Source organism: Panthera uncia, assembly GCF_023721935.1.
Source record: "Panthera uncia isolate 11264 chromosome B2 unlocalized genomic scaffold, Puncia_PCG_1.0 HiC_scaffold_24, whole genome shotgun sequence".
NCBI classification, from domain to species: domain Eukaryota; kingdom Metazoa; phylum Chordata; class Mammalia; order Carnivora; family Felidae; genus Panthera; species Panthera uncia.
Genome location: NW_026057580.1, coordinates 48422466 through 48432314, shown reverse-complemented (window position 1 = coordinate 48432314; position 9849 = coordinate 48422466). Strand labels below are relative to the sequence as shown.

At 36.3% G+C, this 9849-nt stretch overlaps 1 pseudogene; it reads left to right on the top strand.

The window, feature by feature from the left end:
- The first annotated feature begins 8065 nt into the window (after positions 1–8065).
- On the top strand, positions 8066–8848 carry LOC125937954 (40S ribosomal protein S4, X isoform-like; annotated as a pseudogene).
- Positions 8849–9849: the final 1001 nt, after the last annotated feature.

Below are 9849 nucleotides of genomic sequence, written 5' to 3'. Positions count from 1 at the left end.
CTAATTCTGTGATTCTCAAATCATGCTTTTTAAAATAATTATCATTCAAACATGCACCCTAGAAAAAAGGTGATGTGTTTTGTATATAATGGCATGCATGGGTATGATAGCCTCCATCCAGTGATTAATACAATGGCAGAATGATCATTTGATGGCTACTTTGTATTTTACAGGGTATTAAATAAAGATATACAGAGCTTAGTGAATTTTTCCCAAGGCAGCCAAAATAAAGTCGGTATTAACACCAAAACATAGATATCCTAAAGCAGGATTTCCAGAGAACTGTCTCTTCCTAGGCCACATTTCTACCCATAAACTGTCAAATTATACACAGATGCTGTTACATAAATATGCTACTCTCACTTGAAGCTCCAAAAGAGATGTTTGCATAATCCAAAAATGGAATTCGTCACCAAAAGCCCAAGAAAAACCCAAAGGTGTAAGGATGCTACCGAACTAAGATTGATGGTATGTCCTAAATGCACCAGCTGTATAAAATATGAAATCATCCACTGTGCTGATGTCCCAAAGGAACCCGATAAGGGGCACATGCAATACCACATGTCTTGCATGACAGGCGAGACAACAATGGTCGACCAGATGTTCTTCTCCTTCTCATTTGCATGGTTAGGACATATGGTAACTAGGAAGAATGAAGCCATCTCTTAAGTAGTGATATGAATGGCTTGAGAGATAATTGTTTCAAATCATAGACCCTACACCTGTCATGGATTAATGGTGGTGAACCTCTGAAAATAAACATATTAAGTATAAGCTAAACATCTTATGTCATGTGTTTTTTATGCTATACCACACATTTTCAATCCTTGAAATAAATCACAGTTCTTTGGACGGTTTGAAATTGCATAGTTTTATCTGCAGAAAGGTTTGGTTTCCTTACACATGTTAAACTTAAGAATATTTCAACACTTGCGATAGCAATATTTGGATGTCAGAAGATCTAGATTTCAGCACCAAGGGATAATTTGGTATATAAAACATCTGGTGTGTTTGTGAGAGAGTATCAGATTTAAATCAGTGGTTTCCATATTCTTTCTTGTTCAAATATGCTTTTTGGTAGCAAGTTCAGTTTCTGATTTATGTACTTGTCTTTTCAGCAGCCAAAGGAAGACTAACATATTTTTAAAGGTTGCCTTACATAAAATAATAGCAAAGAAGAAAGTAAATTTGCTCTCCATCCTGGAAACATAAGCTGGAAGCCTAGCTCCAACTTATTGCAGCTGACCCTCATCCTAGGGATATTAAAGACAAAATCTTCATAGTGACTTCTGGAGTATAAATAAAACCAAAACCTAGTCATGTTGAGAGATCGCAAAGAATATGTAAAGTTGGGACTCCTTTTTCTTGGATTTGGAGCTAGCATGAAAAAGTGTTCTATTCTTTCCTCTTGTAATATAATTGATTTCAAGACAAGGAAATTTTGCCCCACCAATGGTTCTTATGCTTATATTTTGGCAGATCTAAAATTCTACTAATGTCCTTGATGCAATGCTACAAACAAGATACATTAAAAGAGTCTAACCTGCTGTAAAACATATTATAATTGATTTTTATGAAGCATCTTTTGCTGTAAGTCATCACACAGCAGTACTTTGAATCCAGTATGGGAACCACACCAAAGAAGGAAAATAAGGTTTAAAGTGTTATTCTCATCTCCAAGGGTGTTGTCAAGTGAGTGGAGCTTCTGACTGAGTTGGAAACATCCCTCAAGCCCAATCCCATAGCTTCTGTATCAGAAACCATAAAAGGGGAAGGACTTAACTGTGGAAGTCCTTATTGTAGGAAGACATATTGTAACTGAACACTTTAAGCCAATATCTGCTGGTCTCGGCATCACACACTGAATAGGTAATCCTACTATCTTTAAGTTGGTGCTTATGAATTCTGACAACACAGGCAGAATTCTTGGGCCAAATCGATCCTGAAAATGGAAAATTAAACAGACCTAGGAGACTTCATGGCCCTCCACTTCTTATGTTTATTGGCATGATTTCTTCATGTCTAGGTACAGCTATGTCTACGGAGTAGAAGGCAACAGCAATACCACAATCTTGCTATGCAAGGGTGGCTCCTGGCAAAATCATGAATATGGTATGACTGACCAAACACTCATCATCACCATCTCAATACTCTGCTCTCCATTTTCAGTGTCTTCCCCCAAACAATGTTCAGTTCTTTCCCTCTCCCCACCCCTGCCATCACAATGCCAAGGCACTATTCCCCTGGTGAAAAAAACACTGCCAACCCACCCACATTGCTTCATGCTAGAGATATCTTATAGATGTTCTTTATCAAGTTGAGGAAGTTACCTTCAATTCTTAATTTGCTGAGAGTTTGTCATGATGGGTGTTGGATTTTGTCAAAACCCTTTTCTATATCAACTGATATGATTGCATCATTTTCCTTCTTTAGATTGTTGATGTGGTGGATTACTTTGATTTTTGAATGTTGGATTATCTCTTACTTACTTTTTAAAACACAAACATGGAAACAAGCCTCTAGTTAATGGGTATAATTAGTCATAAAAGCCACCCCAACATTTTCTGACCTGAGACAAAGATCAGAAATATTGATTAATACTGTAATTATTTTAATGTAGAAAGGGCATCCAACCATTTGGATTTACAAAAACATAAACTAATATTACTAGATATTATTATAATAATATTTTAATTCTTATCCAAAGTATGAAAGTGCTAGCATTCTTCAAATTCTCTTTTCACAGACAAAACCAAAGAAAACAGTTTTTTTATTTTAAGCAGGAAATGGTCTCCTTGATGGAGCTACATCACCAACTTGTTATTGAAGACTATCATTTCTAGAATGTTTAAATCTTACTGCATTTCCCACTTAGAAGCATAAACAGGATCAGTATCATATTCTGGTGCTTGCTTCAATGGACATACAGTGCTCGTATCTGGACTTGTTCACAGGATTCAAGTCCCCTCTGCTGAACTAAATTATAATGAAGTACTAATAGAGGAGTCCTGGGAGGTTAACCTTCCCAGGAGTATTGGCATTTTGTTTCTTTATATATAACACTCACCTGGAAGTTAACTGCCACATTGGGTTTTCGGTCACTGGACAGAAAACCTATAGGTCAGGTCAGCAGAGCTGCAAAGCATTTGGTGTCCCTCTCTAAACACATTATGTGGTTAACTACTTAATTAAACTATACATAGGCTTTTCAGAATCCTCAGGGAGCTAAGTTTTAAATTCTATCCTGAGTTTTTAGTTGTAATCAGTGGGAGAAATGTGCTGTAGTGAGCTTAACTCCCATTGCAGAACAACTCATCTTGCAGATGAGCAAACTGAGGCCCAGAGAAATAGCTATGCTCTGTTGTAGCCCTTTATATTTTGCAAAGCATTTCCTCATATTATCTATTTCATCCTCACAATAATCCATTGTGAAGATATAGCCTCATAATACCATGGATTCCAGCAAGTTGCAATTTATGTTAGAAAATTATGACACATTTCTATTTTCCTTGATTTATACAAGTAATATAACCCGACAGACAACGTAGGAGGACATGGATTTACAGTGGTGGAACATAAATTTGCAATTAAATAGAAAAATTTTAAGAGAGAGCCCAAACTGAGACCAAAGAACACTAGAAACTTCCTATACCTTCCTCAAGATATTCAAAGATGATGGAGAGGATAAAACCAGAAATCATGTTAAGCTGAGCTATGCTGAAGTTAGAGAAAAGGAATTTGGATCAAAACAAGTAAGAAGGTTACCATCCATCCATATCAACATAGGGGAAGCCAGGATAAATGAGAGGGAGGAGCTCTTTGCCATTGGTAAAAAGAGGTTCCCTCCGTTTGTTAGTTTTACTTATGATTTTTTTTTAATTTTCATCCACTTTCGTCTTTTGCAGAACACTCTCACATACCAAATCTCATTTCAGCCACACAATAACACAAAATTGACAAAACAGATACTTGCCTTGCTGTTTACAGGTTTTTAACTGCTGTCTTTACAAGTAAGAAACTAAATCCCAGAGAGTTTAAGTGCTTTACTGGAGGTTTTACACAGTTAGTTCAGAAGTGAGCAGGAACTAGGATTCTTAACAGAATGCAAGTCAGAAGAGGTCTTCAAAAGGCAGTACAGCAGATTAAACATGACACACTGATGCATGCGTAGGACGGTGTCCTGAATTCCACCAAATGACAAGATAGGAATTTAAAAGACTTTAGCCCACAAAAGAAAATGACCAGTTGAAGAGATGCCAGGAGAGAAAAGAGTTCAATAAATAGTTGAAAACCAGTAAAAGGATGGAAGTGTGGTTTTGATTCACAAGGAGGAGGAAAGGACAGCTAAGCTGCTACAGAGGAAAATTCTGAAAAGAAATGAGATCGCCTCATATTCAGGACAACAGTAAGTCTGGGACATGGGGCACAAGTTATCAGAAGAGACCGGAGGGTATGTCAGGGCAGAAAAAAAGACATGGTGCCAAATCCACATACAACCTGGTTTGAATCCCGTATCATTCTCCCACCCAATATAACCAGCCAACTATATCCTCCTCTATACTACTACCTATGCTCCACACAGAGTCCAGAGAATTCTTTTCTGAAGATACTGAACCCAAGTTTCAGCGGTCATCACATTATGTGTTGGGGGTTGAGGATAGATAGACATGAAGAAAAATGAAGTAATAAAGTAACATGCCACATTGTGAAGGGTGGGACTCTTTAGTTTCTTTTCCCAGCTCTGTTTCCAAAAATCAGGAACTATGTTTAACCCCCCAGGCAGGAAATGAAAGAATGTTTCTCTGGAGAAACTGAATAGTCAACAAAACAAACAAACAAACAAATAAACCCAAAAGCAAACAAACAAAAACCCCAAAGAACAACAAAACCAAATTTAAAAAAAAAATCAGATACTGGTGGAGGGAAAAACTGGTGTTAGGTTCCTAGTGTCAAAGCTGACTTTCCCTCTGGCACCCTGCACAACCCTTTCCTCTCACCACACACAGCCCAACACACAGAGAGCTTCCAATCTCCTTAAGCTCCTTAATTAGAGCTCTCACTTGAAATATAAATGGACAGACTAGGATAACCAGACATTTGAGGAAGGCTTCCAATATGAGAGGAATCAAAACAGGCAGAGGGAATACAGGAAACACTGACAATAGACAGAGAAACTATGAATCCTATTTTCAGAAAAATAAGCAAAGATGTTCAATCCTTGAAACAAGATCAGACTGCCACAAAAAGATATAAAAATGTGTGTTTGGGTTGGGGGTAGGGAATCAGAAAAATATAAAGAGTCCCTAGAAATTAAAAACATAACAGCAGGAATGACAAACCTGGGAAATAAGGTGAGGAAGTAAAAAAAAAAAAAAGAACAAATAGATAAAGAGACAGATAAATGGTAAGAAAAGGTAAGAAAATCAGAGGACCAATTTGAGAGCCCTGTATCTAATGAAGAGGAGTTCTAGAAAGAACAGTGGGGAGGAAAGACATACTTTTCTCATAAGAAAAATTCTCCAAGACTAAGGATTAAACGTATAATTTAATCTTTAGATTAAAAAGGTCAATCACAATTAAAAAAAAACACCAAAGCACATTGCTGTGAAATTTAAAAGTCTCAGCAAGAAAAAGAACATTATTTTAAGCTTCCATAGAGAAAAACAGTTCACACAAAAAGAATTATGAATCAGAATGGCAGCAGATTTCTCATTAGTAATTATGTATGGTAGAAGAAAATGCAGCAACAACTTCATAATTTTGAGAGAAAATAAAATCCTATACTCAAACTATCAGTCCAGTTTGAGCATAAAATAAAGACAATTTCAGACATTCAGACATTTCAGAAATTGAAGAATTTTACTTTCTTCATACTATTTCTTTGGAAGCTGCTGGAGTGCACATTCTAGCAAACCAAGAAAGGAAGCTATTGGAGAAACAAAAACAAAAAACCAACACAGGAATCCATCCCAAAGGAGCTGCAAATGGGATTGAAAAACAAAGCAACACATCTGGATTGGAGTAGAAGGATGAAACGCAACAGGAAGAACAGTTTTAAGGGGAAAAGATGAAATCGATTTATTTGTGCATATGGAAAATATTGATAGGTGTGTGTGATAGAGACATTAGAGCATTTGGAGGAAAATTACAATAGGCCCAAAGAAATGAAACAAATGTAGTGATAAGTATTAATTCCAAAAAGACTGTACAAAATAAGAGGCATAACTGTAGTGTATTACTGGGCTTGGCAGTGAACAGCATGTCCACCATCATAATACACTTAAGCACAGATGACTGATTCAAGCAAAATTTGTGACACTACCATTTGGGCGGGGGGGGAGGAATAGGAGTTGTGGATGTGTGTGTGAGAATAGGCCCTCGTCACTGTGACAAAAAATTAGGAGACGATGTCCAAAACTATTAAATCAAAATTGTGTGACATATGTATCACATTAACAACATGAATGATGAAAATCAAATGATCATCTCAACTGATGCAGAAAAAGTGCGTGACAAAATCCAACATTAAATTATGATAAAAATTCTGAACCAAGTGGGTATAGAGGAAATGCACCTTAAGATCATAAAGGTTATTTCTGATAAACCACCCCTCATACTCAACATCATACTCAACAGTGAAAAATTGAAAACTTTTCTTCTAAGACCAGGGACAAGGATGCCCATTTTTGCTGCTTATATTCAACATAATATTGAAAGTCCTAGCCAGAGCAATTCAGTCAAGAAAAAAAAAAAAAAGGCACCCAAATCGGAAAGAAGTAAAACTGTCACTATTTGCCTCTGACATGATTTTATATACAGAAAATCCTAAAGACTCCACCCAAAAACTGTTAGAACTAATTAAAACACTCAGTGAAGTTACAAGATACAAAATCAATATACAGAAATCTGTTGCATTGTTATACACTAACAATGAACTATCATGAAGAGTAATTAAGTAAACAATCACACTAATAACTGCATCAGAAAATACAAAATATATAGGAACAAATATAACCAAAGAGGTAAAAGAGCTTTACAATGAAAACTATAAGAAATTGATGAAAGAAACTGAAGAAAATACAAAGGAAAGATATTCTGTGCTCATGGATCAGAAGGATTAATATTGTTTAAATATTCGTACTACCAAAAGCAACCTACAGATTCAATGCAATCTCTATCAAAATTCCAATGGCATTTTTCACAGAAATAGAACAAACGATCCTGAAATCTCTATGGAACCACAAAAGATCCTGAATAGTCAAAGCAACCTTGAGAAAGAAACACACAGCAGGAGGCATCATGCTCCCTGAATTTTGGGGGGGAACTTTTAAGTTTTTATTTTAATTCCAGTTAGTTAACACAGTGTTAAATTAGTTTGGATATACAACATAGTGATTCAATAATTCCATGCTTCCTGATTTCAAACTATACTACAAAGCTATAGAAATCAAAACAGTATGGTACTGGCATGAAAACGGGCACATAGATCAATGCAATAGAATAGAGAGCCCAGAAATAAATATGAATGGTCAATTAATCTATGACAAAGGAGGGAAGAATATACAATGGGGAAAAAGATAGTCTTTTTAATAAATGGTGTTGGAAAAACTGAAAACTTTTCATTGAAAAGAATGAAACTAAAATACTGAGATTACACACAAACATTAATTCAAAGTGAATTAAAAACTTTAAAGTAAAATCTGAAACCAAAAAACTCCTAAAGGAAAACATGGTCAATGGTCTTGGCAATGATTTTTTGGATCTGACTCCAAAAGCAAAAACGAACAAATGGGACTACATCAAACTAAAAAGCTTCTGCACAGCAAAGGAAACCATCAACAAAATAAAAAGGCAACATACCAAATGGGAAAAAAATATTTGCAAATCCAATAAGGGATTAATATTCAAATTATGTAAAGAACTCATACAACTCAACGGCAAAATAACAATTTTCATTAAAAAATGAGTAGGGGATATGAATAGACATTTTTCAAAAGAAGACATACAGTGGCCAACAGATACATGAAAAGATGCCCAAGAGTCTCTTTTCATGCCTAGTACAGCCATGGCTCATAGTCCCAAAAAGCATCTGAAGCATGTAGCAGCTCCAAAGCATTGGATACTGGATAAATCGACCAATGTGTTTGTCCTTTATCCAACTATTGGTCCCCATAAGCTGAAAGAATGTCTCTCTCCCATCATTTTCCTAAGAAACAGACTTAAGTGTACCCTAACAGAGATGAAGTAAAGAAGACCTGTATGCAGTATTTTATTAAGATTGATGTCCAGGTTCGAACTGATATAACATACCCTGCTGTTTTTATGGATGGCATCAGCATTGACATAACTGGGAAGAATTTCCATCTGATCTATAATACCAAGGGTCTCTGTTGTTTATCAGATCACACCTGGGGAGGCCTAGTATAAGTTGTGCAAAGTAAGAAAGATCTTTGTGGGGACAAAAGGAATCCCTCATCTGGTGATCCATCATGATGTTCGTTCCATCCATTATCCTGATCCCCTCATCAAGGTGAATAACACCATTCAGACTGATCTGGAGACTAGAAAGAGTACTGATTTCATCAAGTTTGATACCGATAATCTGTGTATAGTGACTGGAGGTGCTAACCTGGGAAGAATTGGTGTGATCACCAACAGAGAGGGATACTCTGGTTCTCTTGATGTAGTTCATGTGAAAGACGTCAATGGCAACAGCTTTGTCACCCAGCTTTTTGTTATTGGCAAAGGCAATAAACCATGAATTTCTCTTCTCCACGGAAAAGATATCTGCCTCACCTCTGATGAAGAAAGAAACAACAGACTGGTGGCTAAACAGAGCAGTGGGTAAAATGATCTCTAGGTGATGTGATTGGAAGTCTTTATACTTAATAAAAAATAATAAAAAAAAAAATACAGCACCAAAAAAAAAGAAAAGATGCTCAATATCAGTAATCATCAGGGAAATGCAAATCAAAACCACAATGAGATATAGCCTCACACCTGTTAGAATGGCTATTACCAAAAAGACAAATAGCAAGTGTTAGCAAGGATAACAGCACTGCAGTATTATTTACATCAGCCAAGATATTGTGCCCAACAACCTAAGTGTCCATTGATGGATGAATGGATAAAGATATAATACACACACACACACACAAATAGAATACTACTCAGCCATAAAGAATTAAATCTTGCCATTTTAACAACATGCGTGGACCCTGAAGGAATTATGCTAAGTGAAGTAAATCAGAAGAGAAAGACAATATGATTTCACTTATATGCAGAATCTAAAAACAAACAAATGAACAAATAAGAAAAACAAAACAAAACAAAGCACATAGATACAGAGAACAGAACAGTGGTTGCTAGAAGGGAGGGGAAGCAACAGGTAAGCAAAATGGGTGAAAGGGGTCAAGAGGTACAAACTTCTAAAAAAAAGAGGTACAGGGGTGCCTGTGTGGCTCAGCCGGTTAAGCGTCCGACTTTGGCTCAGGCCATGATCTCACAGTTTGTGGGTTCGAGCCCTGTGTCAGGCTCTGTGCTGATAGCTCAGAGCCTGGAGCCCGCTTCGGATTCTGTGTCTCCCTCTCTCTCTGCCCCTCCCCTGCTCACACTCTGTCTCTCTCTCTGTCTCAAAAATAAAATAAACATTAAAACATTTTTTTAAAAAAAAGAGGTACAAACTTCTAATTATAAAATAAATAGTCATGGGGATGTAATATACAGCATGATGACTATAGTCAATAATATTGTAGTGCATACTTGAAAGTTACCAAAAGAGTAAATCTTAAAAGTTCTCATTACAAGAAAAAAAATTTTGTTACTTAGTATGGTGACAGGTGGTAACTA